The 26,206-nt window shown below is 51.5% G+C and overlaps 1 protein-coding gene across 2 annotated transcripts in view; it reads left to right on the plus strand.

The window, feature by feature from the left end:
• Positions 1 to 2,038: 2,038 nt before the first annotated feature.
• Positions 2,039 to 26,206, plus strand: part of tenm2a (teneurin transmembrane protein 2a) — a 209,008-nt gene continuing 184,840 nt past the window's right edge. For both annotated transcript variants that reach the window (XM_086178654.1, XM_086178655.1), the window contains exon 1: positions 2,039 to 2,172. The gene's annotated coding sequence lies outside the window, so the exon portion shown is untranslated. The remainder of the gene's footprint in view (positions 2,173 to 26,206) is intronic.

Genomic DNA, 26,206 nt, shown 5'->3' on the forward strand with positions numbered 1-26,206 from the left:
TTGAGAATTAATCAGACCGACCGCGCTGGAACCGCCGCATTGCTAAGCTACAATAGCGCGTGCTAATATTTGCTCCTAACACAGCAAAGGTCAACCCCCTCGTCCACACTTATCACATCGGGAAACTTTACTCTGGATTTTTTTCCTCCTCAACTTTTTCCCATCACTTTTTTTTTTTTTGCAGTTCCAATTATGGCGGAAGTTGAAGAGGTGAAATGAAAAAAAAAAAAAAATTTGAAGAATACATGCATAAATGAGCAGCTCGACTTACATACTAGTTTTCCTTTAGATGATTAACAAAAAAAGGAGTTGGCGTTACACTTAACAATCGAGCAAACCGCCCGCGGCGCTTTAGAGATCCAGAGATCCGACCTGATTAAAAGGCCGGAGAACCGCTGTGGCTGATGTTGCACGGCGGCGAGAGCGGCCCGCGGGCTGCAGCCGCCCGCCGCGAGCCTGATTCCACGATCCCGGGCGAATCGTCGCTCGGCCCGTCCCTCCCTCGGCGCTTCCCGGCTAAGTGTTTGCCAGTTAGAAGGCTAATCTCTAGGTGTGTCCATATGCAGGGGCTTAAGTGCAGACGGATGGAAAGAAGGGGATTTAATGCTGCTGACATCATTACTTTCAAATCCCACGAACTCTCTGTGAAATGATCTGCATCTCAGGACTGCTAAGAAAATAATATATACATTCATCTGAACAGTTTGTCCCTCCCTCAGGGTCGCAGGCGTGCCGGAGCCTGTCCCAGCCGTGATTGGTCGAGACGGCCGCATACAGCAACATGCGACATTATCATTTATTTATTGATCCCTCCCTGCATTGAATCCACCCTGGATGAACCGTGAGCAGCGGGCGGCCGCCGAACAACGCCGGGGCGACACTTGGACACACTGGGAGGAGTCGGGAATCCAACCAGGAACGTTTGAATGTTTGCTCGGCCTCCTGCGCCGCGCCGGACCTTCAAACGTCGTTCAAACGTGCGTGTTTGGACGACGTGAGGAACTCCGAGGAACATCGTGACTTCTACGGCCCCTGTGGGGATCCAACAGGGGACCTTCTGGCTGTGCGATCGGTCTACGGGGCGAGGCGTTCGCAAGAAGAGGCTCATCTTCTCCTGAAAGTCAAAGATGGAGGACGGACGGAGGGGCAGTAAAGCTCCTCCAACGCCGCTCTTGGGGAGGAAGTGCAAACGCATCCCTTCGCCATTCCACCTGCGACGTCTGCGCTCCGACTCAAACAGCGTCCGCGACGCTTCCGCTCCGAAAGGATCACGATGCTAAGATAATAATTTGGAATAAAAGGCGGTGAAGGACGCCGTCCCACAACAATCCCCGTAATGGATTTCAAAAAAAAAAAAAAGCGGTGAAATGAAAATCCTTGTCGAAAGAGCCACGAGGTTCTCCTTACAAGACGTTTTCAAATAAGCGGAGGTTATTATCATCTGCCCGCTGGGAAATATGTATTTACAGCTCGCCTGGATATTGTACAGGAACAGCCTAACTGCTGCTGCTGCTGTTGTTCCCCTCCTCATGGTGCATAATTGCGTGCTTCCCTTATTGCGCCTTCATCTTCCTGCTGGGAAGCAGAGGGTGCGGGTTTGAACCCCGGCGAGCCTCTGCAGGGGAGCGCACTTCCGGTGCCCCTCCCCTTCCCCGTCCCTCCCCCGACGTCTGCAGGTGAGGCTGATTGGACTTTGGAGATGTTGACGTGCGGAAGTGGGTCACCGAGCAAACACAGCCGGAGCCGCGCGTCCGTCTGACCGGCGCTCCCCGCGGTCACTCCGGCTCCTCCCGCAGCCCCTCCGGTACCACCGGCACCTCCAGCCCGCTCGTCTTCCGCCCGCCTGCAGAGGAGGATCCGCGCACACGCACACGCACGCCGCTCCGCCTCTACGTCTGAAGTTTCGCGCCACGGAGCGGCTCTCAGAGATGCGTGCAGCGCCCCCACGCCTCCTCCTCGTCCTCCTCCTCCTCCCACTCCACGGCTCCCGCCCCCGCCGACACCTCGCCCTGTGACGCCCCCTGCGCACGGCGGCGCCGCGCCAGCGTGCACGGAGCCGCGAAAAGTACACGGACGCAGACGGGCGTCAAGTTGCCGCGGGGCTGTCGGATCGGAGGGGGGGGGAAAGTTCCCGGCTTTACGGAGGAGGATCGCGGCGTGAACGCAGCACAGGTAGGGACTGCGCTCCCGCGCGGACGCGGATCGATGATTGTGATTTTCCCCCCTCTGTGACATTGACGTACGGTCATGTGAGCGCGTCGCGCACGATGCGGCTCCGTGCACGTCCCACCCTCCCCCCCCCGTGCAAAAAAACGTGCGTAAAGGTCAAGGTTGAATATGCGACGCGTCTTCGTGTCGTCCTTCTGGGACGCGTCCCCTCCCCGCGGCCGCCCCACGGCAGCCCGTGGTTTAGTTTGAGCTCGCCGTCGGTCATCCGTGCGTAAGGAGACGCAGTCCGGACGGCGGCGTGATCCGACAGGGCTCTCCTGCAGACGTGCCGCCGCGGCGTGGAGGCGCGGAGAGGATCCTCAGCCCCGCTGGAGACCTCCTCTCTGCGTGGACCTCCAGCAGCCGCAGCCGCAGGAGGCTCCCTGGAGGGACGTCCGCTTGGCGGTGGCCCACGCGTGTCGGAGTGTGTGAGAAGGTGGGGGGGGGGGGGACTTCCTGAGAGTGAGCGGTGTGTCCTCCGGGGAGGAGGCCCACACACACTCCGGCTGGAGGTCTCCACGGCCCCTCATTTTCATCCCCACCATCAGGATCAGAGCGTGACACCAGGATGGTGCAGATGTCACACACTCCTGTGGAGATTCACACTCGGGTCTAATGGTGGATTCTATCTATCTGTGTGTGTGTGTGTGTGTGTGTGTGTGTGTGTGTGTGTGTGTGTGTGTGTGTGTGTGTGTGATCTCTGGCACTGTTTGATCTCACTCCCTCTTCCCATCCCTCCATCTTGAGCTCTCGGCTGTGGCGTGTAAATCAAAATGAGAGCAAAGTCCTCAGACCGACTTGCAGTCACCAATGACATGCATTTGGAGTTTGTATGTATGTGTGTGTGTGTGTGTGGGTGTGAGACACACACCTTCATTCTTTAGGGCAGTATCCCGATCGTGTTGGTGTGTGTGTGTGTCTCGCTGGTCTTAAGCGCTAATAGGGGCTCACACCGGGCGGCAGCAGGCCGCGTCAGCCACAATCTCCAGACGAGCCCTCAGGGCGTCCCATTTGGCACGGCTCCACACACACACACACACACACACACACACACACACACACACACACACACACGGAGAAAACACACCTGCAAGGATAGCCTTGACACGGGGGTCGGAGCGTCGGTGGGTTGCTCTCGGAGTCCGCGTCCTTGCCGGACCTTTACAACCGCTCGGCCAGATTAACTGTCTGCTGTTACCATGGCGATACGCCGCGGGTTGAGCTCCACGCATGCAAAAAAAACTTCCACGAGCTGCAGATCCAGTGATTACAAATATGCTTATGTGTGTGTGTGTGTGAGAGTTCCCTCCATGTGTGTTTCCTATCCGTACATGCAACACCTGTGAGGCCTGCAAAGAGGAGGAGCATCAATCTTCATTAGAGCGAAATGAGGCTGGCCCCTTTGAATAAATGACTATCATTGAGTGTGTGTGTGTGTGTGTGTGTGTGTGTGTGTGTGTGTGTGTGTGTGTGTGTGCCTCGACGTGCTTCTCCCAAGCCCTGCGTGTGTGTTTTTTTCCCTCTGACCTGACAGATGACTGCAGTGATTTCCAGGGTTCAGCAGATTAGAGGATTAAGGACCAAAGGCTTCACACAATAACCGTAATGCATGCACACACAGCGCCGCTCGTGCGCGCCGCCACGCGTGATGTGTGGAATAAACATATCCTGGAGGCCGCCGGGCCGTTCGGAGGCCGTTAATATCCGGCGCGACCTCTCGGCCGGCCGCCGCGGCGTGACGCGGACGCGAAGCTCTGCGGTCACACAGGCAAACAGATGGAAAAGAGCATTAGGAAACCTCCAGAGTCCAATTTCACTAATGCCGTTTTCACACTACAAGCGTGACCCATATTGGTTCTGAGCGGCCGCTTAATTCGCTCTGTCCTTCCCGGCCGCCGCCGCCGCCGAACCCGCTCGGTGTTAGTTAATGAGCTAACAAATCGGCGCCGTCCCCTTTTTTTTTAATGTAAAGCTGCCGTCGTTCTGTTCGAAGTCCCGTCGGGGATCGTTTTTCCGGAATCCTCCGAGTGTTGTTCCGCTGCCGGGACGGTTCGACGCCGAGCGTGGACGAGTCCGACTGAAAGCACGGGAACGGCGTGAGCGAGCTCGTATCTCGGTTTGCTCGTATGTCAAATTGAATTTCCCCTGTAAGATGATTTGGAATTGTGTTTAAAATCGGAAAAATGTACTTTATAAATAGCAAATAATGTATAAAGAGCAATGAAAGAGAATGTAAAGTGGGTTCACTCCGTGTGTTTAACTTAAGGATCGGACAAGAGTTTTGGGGGGGTTTTACATTTGGTGCTTTGTCATTATCTTACCGTATTTTGCAGACCAAAAGGCGCACCGCGATAAAACATAGCGTAGATGAAGCCAAACAAAACAGTCAGTTGAGTCGAACTTTATTGAAGTCTTTCACTCGTTCAAAAACCCACTGTTCAATTTCGTGGCCGCCTGGCTTTGCTCCTTCTGAACCTCCGTTTTGTCTTTTTTTACTCGGTGCAGTTCGTCTGCTCGCTTCCTCCTCTTGCGTACGATTGATTCATTCATGTTGAATTCTTCCTCCGCCGCTCTTCCCATCATCTACTCATAGCTTGAGTTTGACTTCCGCTTCGTAAGCATGTCTTTTCTGCATTCTTGCATTTCTGCATGTCTGTTACTCTTCTCTGATTGGCTAACGGTTGCTAGCGATAGCGAACGCCCGAAGTCAGTGTGAGGTTGGAACGACGTTTTATTCCAGCGCCACATAATTAGTCATCTAACGTCGTCTGACGTCGCGACCAATATTCAACCCGGACTTTAATAGGACGTCCCCGTGTCAGGCAGGAACGCTGCGACGATGGACGGATTGCCAAAGATGCACTGAAACATTTGGACAGATGTTTGAACGCAGTGAAACGTATAAAAGTGGTTGGAGGTCCGTAAGCACAACAAGAACTCGTACACAGGACGCACCGGATTATAAGATTTTTGAGAAATGTAAGGATTTTGAGTTTGCCTTATCGAGAGAAAAGTCCAGTTCTGGCTCCACACTTAATGCTACAATGCTATGCTACATGTATCAGGCACACTTCGCTCCACTTTATGTCTAAACTCCATGTATGGACGGAGTGAAGTTGCTCCTTTAACCACCAGGTGGTTGTGCCTTCTAGTTATTGGAAGTTCTCTGCAGAGCTCCTTCATGTGGTCACACCTGGCAGAGGCAGGAGACACCAACCCCTGTCACAGGCGATCTTCTGGAGGGGCCAGGTGAAGGTTTGAAGGTTTGAAGGTTTCCGGGTTGCGTTCCTCCCCTTGTGGTCATCTCACGCTAGCGTGGTGAGTCCAGCAGCAGACAGAAGGTCCTCCTTCACGGTCCCCACGGCAGATGTTCAGTTTAAGATCCCCTCATGCTCCTCAGTAACAGACAAACCGTCTCCTTCCACCAGGAGGCTTTCTTTTGGAACATCTAAGAAGCAATATCAGCCATTTTGTTTTAAGGTGGAATTAAAATTCAGCAAAAACCTAGAAGAGATGCGGGTCCCTGATTATAAGAATGGATTTAAAAGTCCAGAGCGATGGAGAAGAGGTGAAGAGATTCCTCCAAGCAGGTTGGAACGGGTGGAGAAACCACTGGAGATGGAGGCGGTTTGGAGGCACTGAGCAGGCAGAGATGAAGATGAGGAGGAAGGACAGCACGGGTTCGATGGTCTGGAGATACGTTCAGGACTGAGATGGTTTGGAAATGGATGGAGATCATCTGGAGAAGATGTGACAGTTGGAGATCTAGAGGAAGACCTGAGGAGAAGTTTATGGATGGAGTGAAGCTTGACGATGGAGCCAAAGAGGAGCTGAACTTCAACCCCCGACTGCTCGACAGGCCCGAGAGACACTTTGCTCTCCGCTACAAAGTGAGAGAACGATGGGGAGGAGAAGAAGAAGAGGGAGAAGAACATCACAGAGGGAAACCTGTGGAGCGAGAGATGAAGCCGCTTGCTTGGACGACAGACGAGAGGAGCGAGGAGCAGAAGGTTGGAGAGCAAGTGTGCGGAGATCACCTGATAATGAGCCGAGACAGAAGGAAAGAAAGGGAACCAGACAGAAGAAGAAGAAGAAGAAGAAGGCGCAGATCGGAGTTTCCCGTCTGAAGTTTGTTCGCGTTTCTTCTCTCGTGAATTCTGAGGATGTTTTGGTGGACGGGCGTGGAGAGAGAAGATGGAGGAGCAGTTTAAGGAGGGTCAGAACCTCACAGCCAGAAGGTCCTCGGAGGGATTCCTACAGGGTTCCTCTCTGTGCGGAGTCTCCATGCTCTCTTCGTGTCTGCACGGGGTTCCTCGGGGTTCCTCGGGGTTCCTCCCACGGTCCAAACATGCAGGAGGTTCAGTGAAGACCCTGCATTGAATGCGAGGGTGAATTCTTGTCCGGATCTTCTCGTCATCACCGCTGCACTCAATTCCTTCCCTTGAAGACGTTTCAGCCCTCGTCCGGGAGGCCTCTTCAGATCGACAAGAAGATCTGGACCACGACCAGGATGACCGAGATCCTCCGCAGAGGCCGGCAGGTTGTTTGTCCCCACCTGACACGTGAATCCATGAGTGAACGATGTTCTCCTCGGTGACCCCCGGCTGTCGCTCCACCTCCATATCCTCCGTCCTCCCCCGCGACCCCGACTCGCCCTCGGAGAGCGAACGGGCGAAACCAAGGAAAAATAAAACGCGAGCGTCCTTTCCGGGAGCGGTGACTTGCGCCCGGAGCAGCTCCAGACGGCCGGGATCGATCGGGTCGTCGCAGCTCGCGCGCCTCGGCGGCCCAGAAATAGCTCCTAAGATTAGCGGTGCTATTTACCAAAGGTCACCGTGTCAACATCTCACCTCGCTCCTCCCGCCGCGCCTTCGGCAGGCTTTGTTTTACTCCGCTTGATAAGATGTTTCTTTTTCCCTCCTTTATGAAGACGGTCGAAGGGGTTTAAAAGCAGACGTGCGGTCCTCATCTCCTGGCGCTGAGGAGAAGATGGTCCTCTGTGATCCAGAGGTGTCAGCTAACGGCTAGCAACTTTAGCAAACTGACCAATAGTGAAAAAGGAGTGGAAGCCACAGGCTGGTGTTTGGAGGACGCATCCTGGTGATGTTGGTCTCCTGGTGGGTCCTTCTGAAGCCTAGGATCAGTTTGCGACAAGTAGGAGGAAGAAGTTTGGAGAAGATAGGAGGCAGAGCTGCGGGCAGCGGAGGTGAAGATGTGGAGGTCGCGGGCGAGGAGGAGCCCATCAGAGAGACGGCACATGGTAGATGCTCCGGAGGAGAAGATGGTTAGGACACGGACAGAGGAGGGATGGTGGAGATCTGGGTGGAAGGATGCTGAGGTTGGAGAAGGTCTGGAGGAAGACCAGAGGAGGAGAATGGATGGAGGACAAGAGGTTTATTGGTGTGAGAGGAGAGGGTTAGATGGACGCAGATGATTGGTTGTGGAGACCCCTGGAGGGAGCGGCCCCAAGAAGGAGAAGAAGTTTATTTAACTTTAACCCGGTTTCATCTGAGGCTCCTCAGATGAAACCGGGTTAAAGTTTGACGGTAAAGCATCGTGAATTATCCCGTCGCTCCTTAACCCTTCGTCTCTCGTGTGCCGGTGAGCTTCATCCTCTCTGACAACGAGGCTGTTGTTGTTATTATTTATAACAGCCATCGCCGTGACGACGGGGTAAAAATAGATCGTTTGAAAAGACACCGAGTTCTCGCAGCGTCGGAATCTTCATCTCCACGCCGTCGAGCTCGGCGGTCGGACGTGACGATAAACCCGTGACGCCGAACGGGCGCTTTGGAACGGGTGAAAGCCGGAATTAGCCTCGGATATTTTTAAGCTTGAAAACAATTACGGCCGGATGGAAAAGAAGTCTTATAAGGTCCAGCGTGGTTTCCTGCCGCCCTTTGGGACCTTTGAGTTTTCACAATGTCCGTTAATGTGTGTGTGTGTGTGTGTGTGTGAGAAAGACGCCGCGCGTTAGCCGCATGTTAGATAAAGTGATGCTGGCGGCGAGCAGCCTTCATGTTGGATTACCACCCTCGTGGATCCTGTAGAATTTACGTGCGCGTCGACGATATTTACCGCTCCGGTCTGACGGCGGGCCGGACGCTCTGAACTCGTCGTCCTCGCACGCTCGCCGCGCCTTGTCGCTAGCTTAGTGGCTACATCCGCTCCGGCGGCGGATGATTCCGCAGAAATACGAGTCGGCGTTGGCCTGGGAAAGCCCTTCGTTTTTCAACAAAGGGGTCGTTCCTGTTTGCGTAGGAACCTGAAGGAGCTCCCTGGAGAAACACCAGGCTCAAGCAGAAGAAGGCCAGAGTAGAAACCTCCTCTTTTTACATTACATTACATTTGGCAGACGCTTTTATCCAAAGCGACTTACAATAGAGGACATAAGGACTGCAAATACATTTGCAAATACAAGATGCACAGGAAATATACAGCACAGTAAGCTTGGGTTAGTGAGGTTTTTTTTGGTTTTTTTTTTTTTTTGGCAAAGACGTCCACAAACGTACACACACACACACACACACACTGCATAGCCTAACTTGCTGCCTAACCTGATCTGGGGCATCAGCGCAGTAAAAAGTCCTGAAAAAAGAGAAAAGTTTTTACCTGTTTCTTGAAGGTTGAGAGAGATGATGCTCGTCTTGTTGCTTCCGGAAGTTTGTTCCACCACTGAGGTAGTAGAACTGAGAACACTTTTGCCTGAGATCGCTTAGAGCGAGCAGAAGGTACCGCTAGTAGGTTTGTATTAGAGGAACGCAGCTCTCTGCCGGGAACATAAGGTCTTATCATTTGGTTCAGGTCCTTCAGGTCTTTGGTCGTTTGTTATCTCTAGCGCTTCTCTTGCGAGGCTGCCGCAGCCCATCCTGGTTGTCCTCAAGCGAGAGGTTCACCTCGGACCTCTGGATCCAACCATTCACGCGTCCGGACGACGTGGGGTCTCCGATGAACCTCCCGCTTGTGTTTGGAACCCGGCGTCACGCGGAGAAGACGGCGCCTCCGACCCAGAAAGGTCTCCTGAGGGAATCCAAGCAGGGGTCTTCTGGCTGTGAAGCCCTTCCCCGCTGCGCCGCCCGCGTCAGATGTTTTCTGGGAAATAGGTCTTCCAAGACTTTGCGCGAAGGCGTCTCGCGGGAGGTGCCGAACGAGTCCGATGATATTCAAGTTTTCATCATTATGCATCGCAGCGTCCGCTAACACGCGGAAAACAACAGTCGGACCGACGGCGCCGGTAGCGGACTGTTTACCCAGTGTGATGAGGGCCGGTTTATTTTTACTCTGCATATGGAGGCTTTTGAAGTCGGCATTCAGGATTTCAGCAAACATCCCAAAGGTTAACATCCCCTCTAATGACCGGCACATTTTAAGCCGGCTTATTAGGAGCCGTGCCGGACTCTGCAGACACGCCTCAGCCGATCGCCGTCTCCGACAGTCTATTTTGTGAGTTTCTTGTTTTGCTATTTTAAGGCGCTCCGTGCAGCTCTTTGTTTTCAAGCTGCCCCTCGATGAGTTTAAGGTCAGGACTGATTTTCTCCTGGAAGATTATCTCTGATTTTGAATTAAAGTGAACAAAAAAAGGGAAGAATGACAGTGCGAGGAGGGAATTGTTTCGGTACAACGACGACGACGGGCTGGAGAACAAGATGCGCCGCGAGTCGGCTCGTGTGTTTTCATCAAACCGGTGATGCCACAGTTCACTCGCGGTCCAGTTAGCGCCTCCACCTCGCAGCTAGAAGGTCCCTGGTTGGATTCTCGTTTCTGAGTGGATCCTCCATGTTCTTCTCGTGTCTGCGTGGGGTTCCTCAGGCTTCTCCGGGTTCCTCGCGCTGCCCAAACGCAGTGGGCCGACATTGTCCAGATGTGTGGATGAGAAGGTGAATGCAGGATAAGAGCTAGCTAGCTAGCTAATGAATGCACGTCAAAGCTGGCAGGTTGTATTTACGAATGCATCGATTTATTTCCCGGTTTAAAGTTCTATACATATATTATATAATGCACGGCGAGGTGCCCTTGAGCGAGGCGTTAACCCAGTTGTTCCAGTTGGTTAACGCCTTGCATGGCGATGGTCAACCACCCCGGAGGCGCTCCACCGCGCGCTCCCTCCGCTGACCTTCTGCTGCCGCCGCTGGATGTTTTCCGTTGTCTTGAAGCGCCGAAGGGGCGGAGCCAAGCCGCGTACACCCCCCCCCCCCCCCCCCCGTCCACGCAGATGTATTCCACACTTTCTTTTTTTTTCTTTCGATCATCCGCCCGAACCGATCCGTCACGGCCGACCGCCGCGTCGAAGCCGCCGGCGTCTCAACCGTAACGTTCCACGTCATTTGCATTTTCTCATTTTCGCCAAATGAGGTCAACATTCAGGCGACGCCGGGTTTTCACAGGGACTGCACGTTTCACGCGTGGTTGTGCGGTTGAGTAATGCGCGCCGTCTCAGGCTGAGTGACGCGATTCTGATTAAACCTGAATCGGGGGGAGCGTCCTCCAAGGGTGCGTCCGTCCTGATTGCCCCACGGACACGTCCCGGCGCAAGCCGACACGGGGACGCGCAATTCCAATCCAGGTCGGAGATTACTGTGTCTTTGCCATTTACTGTACTCCAACCCCCTCCCTTACTTGATTTATGGGATCATTCAATTCCTTGTCACAGGCAATGGAATAAGCACAAACTCTCCGTGGCAGCCAATGAATCCTGGAAATTTAGTGTACTCTCCGTCCCCCCCGTTGCTTATCCCTTTCCCTCCGTCTCCCGTCTAAGCAGACCTGCCTAGTTTCAGTCTAAAATGGCCTTGTGAAGGAGGGCGGGAGTTAAGATGGCATCCCCTGAGACTTTTCAGAGAAGTAATTTAATAAACTGTGATATTTTCCCACTCCGCCAGGGAGAGGGAATAGGCTCAGAAAAGTAATGAAACTCAGCTGTTGAATTTTTAATATTAAAGAATCAATTTCCTGTACGGGAACATAACCAAGGAAGGGTGTTTTCTTTTTTTTTTTTTCTTTCCACCTGACTTGTGTGAGTTGCACATCATTACCCCCGGATATGTTCCCGCTCTCTTTGAAATAATAGAGGCCGGGCTATGAAGACGCGAAGGGAAGATTTGCCGCAGACGGCTTCCTCGCTCGCGACCGCGCTCGATCAGTATAGCGGCGGGAGAAAACGGGCGTTTTCGTCAAACGGCGGTCGCCGCTGGGAAGAAGCGCAACAGCGACTCGCCGGGAAAAGGAGACGCTTCTCCACGTGAGGACGCCAACCATCCAGGTAGACTCGGGGACGTTTTACCGCCGAATTACGATTTCACGCCGACTTTAAGACGGGCTCTGGCGGATTCGAGCGACTTGACGCTTCGTTATACTCTCAATCTTTATTTTCAAAACTAAATCCCCGTCCTTCAGCGTAATCGCCGACAACCAGAACCTGTTGTGTTTGCGGGGGTGTACCAGGGACGGCAGATGAGCTCAGAAATTACGTTTGCTTTTTTTCATTTTATATAATATTCAATTATAGTTATTATGAGAATTACAGCTTTTGAATGCTCTGCAAGTGCGGGTCCTCAGCCACTGCGACAATCATGGCAGAGCCGTGATTCAAAGGTCTATGGAAGCACAAAGGGGACAAATTAGTCATCAAAAAAATCACACTGTGGACCGCCTGCTTCTTCTTGTGACTGTTCTGAAGCCCTTGGAGACCAACATGTGGGCCGTTGGAGTGCTCTCCATGGGTCTGCAAAAACACTCAAGGTTCCTGGCTCACAGGTTGAAGGTCCACTGTTGGATTCCCACAGGGGAGCCTTCCTATGTGGAGTCTCCTTGTCACCTTGGGGTTTCTCCTGGTTTTTCACGCCGTCCAGACACATATAGGAGGTTCAATATAGGAGACCCTACATTGTCCAGACTTGTAACTTCAAGGATTTATAGAATCGCAGTGTTTTTGATGCTCTACAAACACTGACAATGACAGGAGGCAGAGGTGGAGCTGGCAGAGATGAAGATGCTGAGGTTCTCTTTGGGAGTGACCAGGATGGAGAGGATCAGGAATGAGTCCATCAGACGGACGACACATGGTAGATGTTTTGGAGGGAAGGTCAGAGAAGCCAGGCAGAGATGGTTGGGTCATGGACAGAGGAGGGAGAGTCAATATATTGGTTTACATTGGCAGTCTAGAGGAGGGCCAAAGAGAAGATTTATGGACGTCTTAAGAGAGGATGTGAAGGTAGTTGGTGTGGATCCAGAGAACAGGGTTGAGTTGAGTCACTGTGGCGACCCCAGAAGGGAAAAGCCGAAAGGAAAAGAAGAATTTGTCACAGGGGTGCAGGACATGTATGACCGAGACAAAGGGATGACTGAGACGGTTTTGGTGTGAACACTCCTGTGTTCATGTCCAAGCTATGGTGAAGATCTTGGTAGAAGGTTGCTGAAGGTGGAGCTGCCAGGCAGGAGGTCTAGAGGACAACCAAAGAGAAGATTGATGGATGTCTCAAGAGACGATATGAAGGTATTTGGTGCGAGAGAGGAGGATCCAGAGAATAGGGTTAGAAGGAGAAGGTTGATTTGCCGTTGCGACCCCTGAGGAGAAAAGCTCCAAGGGAAAGAAGACAGAATCGTACAACGATAGTCCGACAATGAGCGCATGACGGGATGAACGGCTGTTAGCTTTGAACGAGACTTGATACATGAGCCTGTGATTGACCGCCGACTGGTTCAGCTAGGCTCCGCCCCCCTGCAGGTGAAGCAGCGTAGACCAGGAACGAATGAAAATGCAAGCCCGTCCCCGTCTGGAACGCATCGTAACACCTCTAATTAACCGCAGACGGATCGTCACGCGCATCTTTATCCCCGCTGCTCTTTGGCCATTAGATCATCTCCTCACAGGTGTTTGTTTATGTTCGCACATTCATAATGCAAAGATGTGCAACGTGCCCGTTACGCAACTCGTGTTTTATTCTCGGCGAAAAATGAAAGTGCGGCGTTATATTTTTTTTCTCTCTCCTTATGTTTCGCAGCGAGCGCTGCTTCTCGGTCGGGGGGGCATTAACTAGTCACAGGAGAGCAATAGCAGAGCGGGAGGAGGAAGGAAGGCTGCAGGACCACAGGCTCGGCTTCGCATTATCTTAAAACCAACGTGCTGAAAATACCCAGGTCGGCCCTAACGCGGATCTTTATAAACGTACCTGGGGAAACCCCGCTCCGAAAAATGTCTGGCGACGACGGTATCGTCTGTTACTATGGTAACAGAAGAGCTCACACGGAGTATCGTCGTTAAACAAAAATCTCCACGGAAGCGAAGGTAGTAGCTTCCGTAGACGGACCGCCGCTAATGCCGCGCTTTCATTAGTTGCCGTTTTCCGAGCTTTTGAACGAGCGAGTCGACGCTGGCGTGTCCAAACGTCTAACACGCCGTCGGGCCGCCCGGCGCCGCCTGCTCCGCGGACGCTCACGCCGTCGTCAAGGCTGCTGGCTGTTGGGCGTGAATGTGTAATGACACTCCTGTTACCCCCCGACTCCACCGCTATGTGTGGCAGCAACACAGAAGAGGGCTGTGTGTGTGTGTGTGTGTGTGTGTGTGAGGGGGGTGGAAGGAGGTGGAGGGGGTCAGGTGATGATTTATGACCACAATGCTGCATTCCAGCACAGGATGATTAATCTCTTCTGGGAATGCTTCACGAGTACGAGTTTAACCTACCTCGGCCTTGCACACGCGCTGTGTGTGTGTGTGTGTGTGTGTGTGTGCATGCAAACCCGCATGCCTGACAAGCAGGACATAAACACAAGGGGGCGGGGGGGGTACAGAGTGCATGTTGATTCTTTTGTATGCAATTCATGTGCATCAACCCGCATCCCCCCCTTCCTCCTCCTCCTCCTCCTCCCGCCGTCTACTTTCTGGATCCGTCCTTTTATTTTCTCTCCTTCCTTCCCCGATGGTGCGACGTCTCACATCCAACCCGGCCGCTGCTTGGTGCGTTCGTCGAAAACACGAGAAGAGAGGAAGAGGAGTAAGAGGCCTCCTTACAAGGCCATTTGGCTGCAGCGCCGGGGAGCAGACGGCTATAGGATTAGTGCTGCTAGGTGCTAAACCCCTGGGTGTCTTAATAAGCGCAGAGAGAGGCCGGCCTGAGCCGGCGCGTCTGCCGCCGCTCCATCCCGCCAGTTCACGGGAGATCGTCGCGCATAAATCTCTTTAGGTGTCCTGCGCCGACCCATTAGCGGAATCCGTGTGAAGACCTCGGGCCGCGTCCCGGGCTCGGGCGTTTGCGTGCGTTTCGACAAATCATCCGGCGGTCGCGTCCGTGGAGGGCGGCTGAACGTGCCGCTTTTTGAATGAAGTTATTTATTGAAATAGAGAACATTTACAATCAATTACTGTGCTTTCCTCGCTTTCGTTGGCATAATCCCCCCGGACGCGCATAATATTCACATAACCCACGGCTCAACCCCTCCGTCTTTGCAGGAGTGTAGTTGTTGTGTTACCGCTCTTTATTTGCTCCTGCTGTACATCCCGGTAGAAACACCGTGGAAGTTATTCCTCCGTGCTTCGGGGCCTCCTGACTTTCATTTTAACCGGCCGATGAAGCAGGAAATACGGAGCGCGTTTTACAAATCAGGCTTCGGCTCGATCCGGGAGAAGCCGGCGGTGGATGGTCCGGGCTCCCCGTTCTGCTGCTCCGTCTATTCCAGGGGTGTCCGACTCGTTTTGGCCCGGGACCCACTTTTATGTCAAGGGGGCCGGACCAGTAAAACCATAGCGTCATTACCTCGAAGTAACGCAAAGTCCAAATTTTCCCTTTGTTTTAGTGTAAAGGAGAACAGCTAAATGATGAAAATCTTTCTATGTAATGAACTGTTCCTTTAAAAAAATTCATGACCACCAAGAATCATGACCACTATGCGTCACTTCTGTCTTCTCCGATCTGCGTTTCATTTAGTTGTATTTTTCGCCGTGGCAAGTCACATAGTGGCGCCCAAACTTGCTGCATCCTGCCCACGCATACAGGTTTCTTATTAACCTCAAGGAAGAAACAAGAAGTGGTCCATTTTTCTCGGAGAACCCGACACTCCACGTTCACTTTTCTCTTTTTTGACGGCGACATCTTGCTGACGAGGGTGTCGGGGCCGACAGATAAGCGTGTCAATTACTGACAATAAGTAAAATTGCTATTTACAGACCCGGAAGCAGCATTGCTGCTGTAAGTTCTGAGTCCTATCGTGTTGTGTCGTGTTGCTAACACCGACTAAAACCGTGTGCCCTTAGCAGACAATATAGGAACTGCATTTTTATCTTAAAAAAGTACTTCATGATTTTGATGTATTTTTTCAAATTGTGGATTTATTCCACTGACCGTATTGGATGGCTCGGCGGGCCGGTACGGGCCCGCGAGCCGTACGTTTGACACCCCTGGTCTCTTAAATGTTTCCCTGTTTGCTGTCGGTGGCTGGAATAATCGTTGTTGCCTGATCTCATGGTGGCGACTGGGCCTGAAGATGCTCCTCCTCACAGCAGAGGTTCTTCAGCTCTGACAGACAATCACGGCCTGAGCTCAAAGGGTTCGTCATTGTTCGACAAATCTTATGGTGGCGACCAGACTTGATTTCTTCTCCTCCCGTCCGAGAGGCTTCATCCATTCAGTCATGAATGGATGGATGAATGAATGGATGAAGAAGCTCCTGAGAAGAGCTTCGAAACAAATCCCTTCCAGCTGTGAGTCGGTGCGATGGGTTATCGTGTCAGCGTGTTATTCGCCGTTATTTGTCGAACAAAGGCTAGAATTCTGGACTCACCTGAGGCGAATCCGAACAGGTTCGTGAAAGGCCGACGTTTTGACGGGTTTTCACCGGAAGGCCTGCTCATTGTTTACTCACCCCAGCGCCGGCATCAGACGGAAATAAATATGAATGGAAGGTATTGTTCCTTCATCGCCAGCGGAGCCGCTGCCGCTCAGATGTTTCGGCGTTCACGTGAGACATCGTCCGAAGGTTCATCTCGAGGTCTGGCTTTGGCTCCTCTGGTTTTGAGTTCGGCAGAAGACACAGAATGGAGAATCCGGTGGAGGGGAAAAACCACCGATACGGCCACGGAAATCCGTTTTTCTTTCGTAAGGCTTCCACTATCATCTCCAGAAGTGACGATTTGGGGGCGGACGAGGCTCGGCGGTAGGAGAGGATGAAAACACGTCCAAAGATCTGACAAAGACCAGAGGAAGACTAATTCTCAGACTCATTAAAAGGATCCGGGCTGCGTCCGGGAGAGCTTCATAAAAATAGATACGTTTTAAAAAAGCCTTAAGAGATAAAGATCCTTTTTGAAAAGGATTATATTCAAACATCTATATTGGATAAACGTATCTGCGTCGGGGGAAGCGGCCAATGTTTGGACGTCTCTATATGACAAGCACGTAAAACCATCACTCTTCATCTTCCATGCCTGAGCTCTCAGGAGCCCCAACGCGTGAAGATGATTCCATCCAGCTCGGGGGTTTCCGTGCATGTGTGTGTGTGTATACAGGTGTGTGTGTGTATATGTATTTTTTCTATATGTATTTATAGGCGGTTGCCGGGGGAGGCGGCGAGACATGTGGTGCTCTTCAGAGCAGCTCAGCCGTGATTGGCTCCTCACCTGGCGCCCGGCTCTCGCCCGTGGGCCCTCGTAGACGTTCGCGTGCTACGGCGCCCGAAACCCGGGAACCCCCTCGGGGTGATTTGTGGGGTCGGCCTACCCGTGCACGCCGGGACCGGACACGTGGAGGACACACTCTGGATACGAAGGTTGCGGCGCAACACCACCAATCCCCGTCCACACTAAGAACAACAAGATGTTCTTCAATGGACATGTATACACACTTTATGTGTGTGTGTGTGTGTGTGTTGTCGTCTTAAGCCAGCTGAGTTCAAAGCACAGCGTCTAATGTGAGGATTGAGGAGAGCTAAGAGGAGGTGCTGTGGTAGGAAGACAACCAGAGCAGGAGTGTGTAATCCTCTGGGCGAGGGCCACGGAGCCACGCAACTCCATTCACACTACTTGTCAGCTGCAGAACGCATTAATAATAATAATAATCTCACACACACACACACACACACATACACACACTACGATACAAATGTATAGGTAGCAATCTTACAAAAGATTACAGCATTAGCTCTTTACGCATGCACATCAAATGTATTTATTCCGTGTTTGGATATCACACGCTGTGTGTGTGTGTGTGTGTGTGTGTGTGTGTGTCCTCGTGGGTCCCCCGGTGTGAAATCGCGAATCTCTTCGTTGACATTGATTCAAACTGCGAAGCTATCGGTGTCTTTCAAGCCTGAGTGCTGCCTTTTTTTCTGCTTGTTGTGTTTGATTTCCAGCGGCGCGTTGGCTTTCGGGGGGGATTTACCTTTACATTATTCAGAGCTGCTCATTCTGATGTGAGACCTCCTGCTGCTTTCATTCATTTCTTCTTATTATGACTGGATGTCTCAAGATTTGGACTGCCTTTATTTACAGGCCGTTCCAACAACCGCACCGATGCTCGCTCATCGGCACAACCGTCAATTAAAATCACCTGCAATAACAAAGAGCTCTGACAGAAATAAGCAGAGTGTTTAAAGTCGGTAATTCTGATCCGTCACAGCAGCTGCAGTCATTACGCTGTTCAATCGCTGCGAACGTGTCCCTCGACTTGGGAAAACGTGGCGGCCGACTTGCTGAGGAAACGTAGATGGGCTTCGCCGCGGGGAAGGGGAGGTGAACGTGAGATGAATCGGCTTCCGGATGACCTCGTCTTCACCTGCCGGCTCCAACAGTCGGACGGTGATCCTCACTAAACGTAAACTAGAGGGTTTATTTTCAAAAAACTATATATATACTTTATATACTACAGTTTATTTATTTTTTTTTTATTATTTTTCCTTGCATTTTTAGCTAGCTTGTCACTGTCTTGTCCCGTATGTCACTGTATGCACCGTATCTTCACAACCATAAGGCGCAGCGCACTAAAAGGTCTCCGTTAAGTTTTGCCATTATTGTATTTAACACACATATAAGGCGCACCTGATTATAGGCCGCGGGTTTTATATACAATCCACGCCCACATTTCCCCCTTTAACGTTCTCATGGTGTCTTTTACAACAACAGCAACAACACACACAAGCATACAAGTGTGCGTATTTAAAAACAGAGCAGGAGCTAAACTGAGTTTGGTATTCACATTTTTACCGGTAATCGTCATCAATCGAACCCATGGAAGTCCTCATCCTCTGTTTCTGATTTGAACAGCTGCGCTAAATCTCCATCCAACATGCCAGGTTCACTTTCTTCACCTCGGAAATGATGCCGGCTTTTGCGAAAGCAGGAACAACAGCGCCGGCAGACACGTTAGCACTAGCATTCGCAAATTGTAGCGTTACTCGCCCGGCGCTGCCTTCCACTCTTAGTGAAACCGTGGTCTCCAAGAAGACTCTTCATACCCGGTTGTGCGTCTCGCCACCGTGCTGGTCCACTTCTTCTCCACAGTGACTCACCGGGATGTCCAAAGTGAGCGGCACCTCGTCCATGTCGGTGATGTGGCTGGGCTGGATTTGTTTATCGGAGATGTTTTCAGGGTTGTTAAAACAACGATGTTCTGCATAATTCACATACCCGTTCTTTTATATACAATCAACGCCCACACTTCCCCCTTTAACGTTCTCATGGTGTTCTCTACCACGCGCACAGGGCGCACTGCACTATAGGGCGCTCAGCACATTTTGAAGAAAGTCTAAGACTTTAATGTGCGCCTTATAGTCGTGAAAATACGGCATGTCTTGTCGCTGCTGCTAAACAATGTCCCGAGCATGGGATCATTAACTCCCTTGCTGGGAGGCTCCGGCCCCATCAGAATGACAGAAACTAATACTGCTTATACAAGAGTAAGGGAATGGTCAGAGAAGTTTGAAGCTAACAAGGAGCACTATCTTCTCCAAACTCCAAAACTCGGCCTACAAACACAGATAAAGCTTTATTTTGGTGTTCGCGGCATCTCAAAGCGCAAGGCTTTCCGCAGCAGATGCTGAAAGTTCCTCCAACTCCGTCTTCAAACCGCGAAAAGATCTCAGTTCTGATGCCGTGTCGTTTTCAACCATGACGGCGAACGTCTTTGTTGCTCAACAGCGGTCTGAAGTTTCCTCGGATTTGCCGCAGTATCAGTACCAGGGGTAGCAGCACTTTTTACGTGCCGTTTTCAATCGGCTCCTCAGACATTTCTGAGAAGGATCTCAGTGCGGGGCGGACCGCAGGAAACACCGCAGACGCTGTCGTTCACATGGCAGGCCAGTAGTCGGCGCTGTGATTATAGTGGAAACATCAACAATCGCGAGCAGCGGATTATTCATGCGGGCCGACGACGAGGGTATTACTCTGGAGTCTGCGTTGGGTTTTGGTCGACACAACCATGGATGGCAACAGACTACAACCTTAATGCCCATCCTCATGTTGGGCTTTCCATATCTCCATGGAAACTGAGGCATTTCAGATGTGTGTGTATGTGTGTGTGTATATATATAGATAGATAAAAGATGAAGAGATGATGTGGAGGTTGTCTTTGGGCGCGAAGGGGATGGAGAGGATCAGGAATAAGTCCATCAGAGGGACGACACACGGTAGATCAGAGAAGCCGGACTGAGTTCACGTACAGAGAAGGGATGGAGAATCTATTGGTAGGAGGATGCTGAGGTTCGATCCGCCGGGCAGGAGGTCCAGAGGAAGACCAGAGAGGAGGTTTATGGATGGAGTGAACGAGTACATGAAGTGATTTGTTCTGAGAGAAGAACAGGGTTGGATGGAGGAGGCTGAATCGCCGTGGCGACCCTTCTTTATGCTGTTTTCAGGAGCCGCGAATCGTCCGGTTTTGCCGAAAGCCCAAAAGCCATAACGGCGTTGTTTTGTAAACGTGGGTTTCCGCCGGCTGAACTCAAGTCATGTGTTTCCCGTCGGTTGTTCCCTATCTCGCTCTCCATCTGCCTTCCTCAAGCCCCGTTTCTAAAAACAACGACTAAAGACCAGGCCTGACGCGAGAGAGGAGGAGTGACACCAGAAATGCGTGGAAAACATGTTTTCCCTCCCGAGCAGGATTACGGCGTGGCTTTTCCAGCATTTAATTTCAACCCCGCCTCTTTTTGATATCTTGCGTGATCTACTTGCGTCCTAAGCTGTTAATAGCCGCCAGGAACCCGGGGCCGGCACAGCAGGGGGCCGCACTGTTTTTCCGTTTTATTTAGTAGGTTACAACAGGATGACAAAATTGATTAAATTCCTTTTTTTCCCCTCAAAATTCTACACACCCATAATGACACCTTGAAAATGGTGATTTAAAAAAAATTTATTTATTTTTTTTTTTTTGTCTCGCTAATTTATCTCGAATTAATAAGGCGTTGGGTAATTTTCTATCCATGTTTTGCACATGCTATTCCTTTGCATAAACCCTCGTTCTTCCTGAGATGGCTGAGAGCGAGCCGCCTCTGAAAAACCTCTCCCCGAAGTTTCTAATTAATTGCTGATAAATAACAAGACGTGGAAACAAATGCCGAGGTTTCTAGTGAGGTGTAAAGTATTTGTTCTACATGAACAGGTGAGGGAATCCGGCTGATAAGTGCTGCTTGCGTAACAACCGTCTTGAACGTCCCGTGGGGACCCGGCCGTCCCCCCCCCCTCGCGGCAAATACTAAAAGCTGTTAGGCCGAGCGATGTTGCATAAATGTTTTTTTTTTCCCCTCGAATGGCCGCGCTCGTTACGGCCCACGCCGAACCTCGGCGGACGATTTAGCCGTCCTTATAATGGCATCTCTAATGTTCCGGTTTACATGAAAGTAAACAAGTCTGTAAAAAGGGAATATTAAAAGCGCCGTACGTTAGCGCCATCCGAACACAACAAACCGCCTTTTTTTTAATTTTTTTTTTTATGACTTTCAGTCCATAAAGCGAGCGAGGCTGTTTTCATAGCGGTTACTTTAAACAAACCGGCGACTACTACCTTACGTCTCGGCTAGCGGAGACCCGTCGGGCTGATCCGCCGGGCTCCGCCGGGCTCCGCCGGGCTCCGCCTGGCCCGCGAGCGTGTGTTTGTACAGATACACTATCTGCGCGCTGCTGTTTGCGTAAGCGGGAGATTGTGTGCGATCTGCGGCCGCGGAGCTGTGAAGTGTGTCTGATTCCTTGATCCTGCAGGTTAAGGAGGGCTTTGGCTGTGTGCCGCTGACCCATCTGGCCCGTCCGTCGGGTTCCGGCCTCATCCCCGGCTCCCGCGTTAGCCCGGGGGGAGCGCCGTTCTCGCCCATTCAGATTTGTCGCCACAGCTGTCACAATATTTTAATCGCCGCCGACCCAATATACCTTTTGAAGATTTGGCGTGTAATCCCTCGGCATATGTCAGTCTCACCTAACTCGTCGCGGCAGATGTAAAGAAAGACTTTCTCGTATCTCCCGCCGCCGCCGCCGTACAGCTGATCCCCTTTCAATCTGCTGTCGGTGAATTTACCTCGCATCCAAATGCCCCGCTCGCCACCCTCCCCCCCCCCTCCCATCGCCTCCAGCTCACGCTGGACGTGACCTCCTACACGCACGGCGAGAGCCAAAGAGGATCAGCGTTCAGATCCACTCAGATTACCGCCTCCGCTTTTCACTCCCGTCTACCTGCGCGTGAATGTCGCCCTCATCTCCACGCCGCAGACGGACGGGCGGACGAGCGGCTCTGCGGGCCTGGCGGAGATGCGAGGGTCTGGATAGCGTTAGCGGCCGTCCGCCGCCTTCGCTCGCTTCGGCTCTCCTCGGCGGTAATGGGCCGAAAGAGGCCTGCTTTTTCCTGCAGCTTTTAATAGGGACGGCTCATCCGTGCGCATTTGTCTGTGCACGAGGAAGCCAGGGAGAAAAGAGGGATGTATTTGTGTCTGCCTGACGCACGTCCAACCACACACTGTCCAATTCCCGCGCGCTCTCGGTGAGCTAGCAAACGGAGCTCGACCGGCGGGAGGCTAGTTTTGTGCAAGATGCTTAAATGCGTCGGTAAAATTTAGCAAGAAGAACGTACTTTATTATTGTCTGGAACGTGGAGGTGAACTCAGCCCTCCGGTGGACGCGAGATGCACAGGCGTCTGTTTACGTGCCGCCCGTGAGCGAGGAAGTCCTGGCGGATCCAAGATGGCGGGTTTCGTACCCGCGACCTCTCTGATCGGATGCACCGACTCTCCTTTTCCTTTTATTTACGTCCCCCCTTTCTTTGTTTGCTCTTCTTCCCGGCCCCGTTCAGCCTTTTCCTCTGAAAATACCAACCCTTTTCATCCCCTCCAGGCAACCGATAGCCCTATCCCACACACACACACACACACAGGAACACACACGTATATACATCTCAAAAAGCGCCGAGTAAAATATAGATTCGGATCCATGTTATTTAAAAGTGATTTTTTTTTTTTTATTCTACGTGGATGCTGGTGAAGTGTGTGTTCACACAAAGTAAAAAGAATTGCACATCTATTGTTATTTAACTCCAAGCCTTCATCCCACACACACACACACACACACACACACACTCACACACACTGTCATACTCCCATTTAGCCCAGCATTGGCTGAATGTAGCCGGGGTGCAGAACAATAACTTCCCAGAAGAATCGGGGGAAATTAGAGAAAGTGTAACCTTGGAAAGGGATTGCATTTTTTTTTCTCCTTTAAGCCAAAGAGAAGAAAAGAAAGAAAAGGAGAGATTGTTAATGAATCTCTTAACACGACTCAAGGTCTCCACCTGCGCAAAGAAACATGAAAATATAAACCATCCCTCCATGTCTCCTCCCAGTAGATCTAAATCACCTGAAGCCACTGCGGACGTTTAACCCCACACACACACACACACACACCCTCTATCTGTATTCCCCACCGACACACACCGTTTGCTTAAAGTGGTCACAGAACGCTGAAAGACGAAGCCTATTGATCGCGTGCGACTGAGAAAGCGTCCCCGTGGTGACCAGCCCTGCTCGCTGGCGTCACACCGACGGAGAGCACATGCTTGGTGATGGACAATGAGAGTGTGTGTGTGTGTGTGTGTGTGTGTGTGTGTGTGTGTTCCGCGCCACATTTCTCCCTGTCACGCCACTTTTGAGGTGCGTTGCAGCTGTGGAGCGAACGCCCGTCCAAAGGGGAGGTTGCCGGTTGGATTCCCGCTCCTTCCTGTCTGCCGAAGCAGCTTTTGCTCATCAACACACACACACACACACACACACACTCTCACTTGAGAGCAAGTTGTGTGTGTGTGCCTTGCTCAATGGCACTTGGTCTGGGAATTGAATCGACAACCCCTGGATTGCGGGAGTATCCAAAACAGAAACCTCGTCGCTTCTTGTTGGTCTGGTTAGTGCCTCACATGGTGTGTGTGTGTGTGTGTGTGTGTGTGTGTGTGTGTGTGTGTGTGTGTGTGTGTGTGTGTGTGTGTGTGTGTGTGTGTGTGTGTGTGTGTGTAATCCAGCGTGAAGCGCTTCGAAAGCCCAAGGCGATGGCGGTGTTACATAAGCGGAGACCATCTGATGTGTGCACTGAGGTAATTTAACGCAACTAATTGTAAAAGAAAACTAAACAGGAAAGTAATCTATTACATCAGCAGTTTTGCGGCTTGTGTCGCTCCGCTCATGATGGCAGGTTTAAATCCAAAACAAACGCGTGTCCGGATGAACATCCGCATCCGACCTGCCTGTAGTTTGTTTTTGGTTTCCTTCATCTGATGGCTTGGATTTTGCTAATCGTGCCTTGACGTCGTCCCTCGCTGAAACCGCCTCTGTTTTCTGGACGTTTGAGAAAAAGCTTCCGGGAAAACAAACCCAATCACTAACTGGTGACAGAAAATAGATGCAGCCGAGGGCTCGCGCTTGATGTAATCGGAGATGGCCTGCAGAGCGCTGAGCGCTGGCAGCGCGGGAGGAGGAGCGACGCCAGATCGGGTTCCGCTCGGGGTTTTTGTCCGTTTCATTCATTCATTTGTTGTTAGCGGAGCTCATCCTGCACCCGGGGTAGCACGGGGGGGCGGAGCCTATCCCGGCTGGGCTTGGACGGGAGGCGGGGCTTAACCAGGACCAATCACAGGGCCTCTTATAGACACATCCAACCGATCACCCTCTCATTCTGGAAAATGCGGGGTCTTCACTGAACCTCTTGCATGGAAGATCAGATAACATAATACTTTATTTATCCTTTTTGAGCAGAGCAACAGTGAAAATATCAAAAAATGTGAGTATAAATATAAATGCGCATGGTAGATGCTTTGGAGAGAAGGTCAGAGATGGTTGGGTCATGGAAAGAGGAGGGAGAGTCAATATTCTTAGAGGGATGCTGGAATCGGAGGTCCAGAGGAAGAGAAGATGGATGGACCTTGTGAGAGAGGATATGAAGGTAGTTGAAGAAGATGAGTATGAATATGAATATAAATATAAATAAAAAAGACAGTTAAAAGATAGCAAAAGACACCCACAAAAAATAGACAGCAAAATAAACAACAAGGGTAAAAATAGACAACAGAATGAAAAAAAAAGCAATGTGATGGGTGAGAATAGACGACCAAAACGACCAAAAGGATGAGAACAGAAACGATCATAACGACAAAAATAAACAGGACGTGAACGGAGTGGATAAAAATCTACTGCGGAGAGTGAAGTCGTGAGGTCGCGGTCAGAGTTGTGCGCAGTTTGTTTGTTTAGAAGTTTATTAAGACAGTGTACAAATACATTAAGCGCAGAGGCAGAGATGTTTGTACCAGATTATAGCTCATAGCTAATGTCCATCTGTAGTCCTGGGAAGACAGTTCAGACTGCTGTCCTTTGTGGGCGCAAAGGAGTCCGAAGCTTCGGGTTCTGCGTCGGGTCGGGACGAACTGGCGGTGCAGGAGGTTGGAAGGATCGTCCAGGATCGCTCCTGGTTCCTCCTTCACCCTCCAGATGCTCCAGGTCCAGTCCCACAACTAGCTTGTTGAGCCCGCTGACCTCGCCGGTCCTGGCACCGCTACACCAGACACACTATAGCCGAGAAGAGCGCTGGATATCAGACCGGTAGAAGGTCTGGAGGAGCTACAGACACCAAACGACCTCAGTCTCCTCAGGAAGAACATCCTGCTCTGACCCTTCCTTTAGAGGACATCCGTGTCGTGTGACCAGTCCGGTTTGTTGTTAATGTGGACCCTGAGGAGTCTGGAGGAGCCTCATGTAGATGGAGAACATGGAGGCCAACCGGGGAGCTCCTTGCTGTGAGGTGGAAGCGCTAACCGTTGCGCCGCCTTCGGTTTCACGAACCCTCGTCGGGGTTCCTGAGCGAAGCTCCGTTGGCTCTCGCATGGGATCGGCTTCTTCCTTCCTTCCCACAAAGCACTGCGTGAGAACCGTCAGGACCTCCCCGGTGGACAAAAGTGAAACGAGGTGTTCTTTGGCGGTAGATTCGCCAATGTGTTATCAAATCGGCGCTAATAGGCTAGCTAATGGTCTAAAAACACTCTCCGTATCTGCCAAATAAGAAAAACAAACCTCGGCGGTCCGTTCCGGCCGTGGGCTCCTCGCGTCTGCCGACGGAGAACGGTGTTAAGTTACATTTCTCTCTCCCTCCTTCTCTTTTTTTTTTTTTTTTTTCCCAACATGCAAATGCAAAAGCGTCTCCGGGGCCGCGTTTTCCTCGGCGGTCGACTGTGGTTGAGTGGAGATCCGGCTCATTCCAGAGGACGCGATTCTGAGGAGCGATCGGGGAATTCCTCCGACATGGCGCTCCTATAAATCATCTCTCTAATCAGCCCGAAACCGGCGCTCAGCTGATAAATACGGACGGCGGCGCACAAATGTTGCTGCGGGGGGGAAAAATAAATAAATGGGGGGTGAAAAATAAAAATAAAAATGAAAAAAAAAACGCTTGCTGCAGGCTGGAGAGGCGTGACAGCGCGGCATGTCGGTCGGCCCGAGTAAATGGTGTTTGAATGAAAGGGAGCGTTCACAGTGTGTGTGCGTGTGTGTGTGTGTGTGTGTGTGT

Source organism: Fistularia commersonii, chromosome 31 (genome assembly GCF_037954325.1).
Source record: "Fistularia commersonii isolate RoL2024-O1a breed Wild chromosome 31, RoL_Fcom_v1.0, whole genome shotgun sequence".
Taxonomy (NCBI): domain Eukaryota; kingdom Metazoa; phylum Chordata; class Actinopteri; order Syngnathiformes; family Fistulariidae; genus Fistularia; species Fistularia commersonii.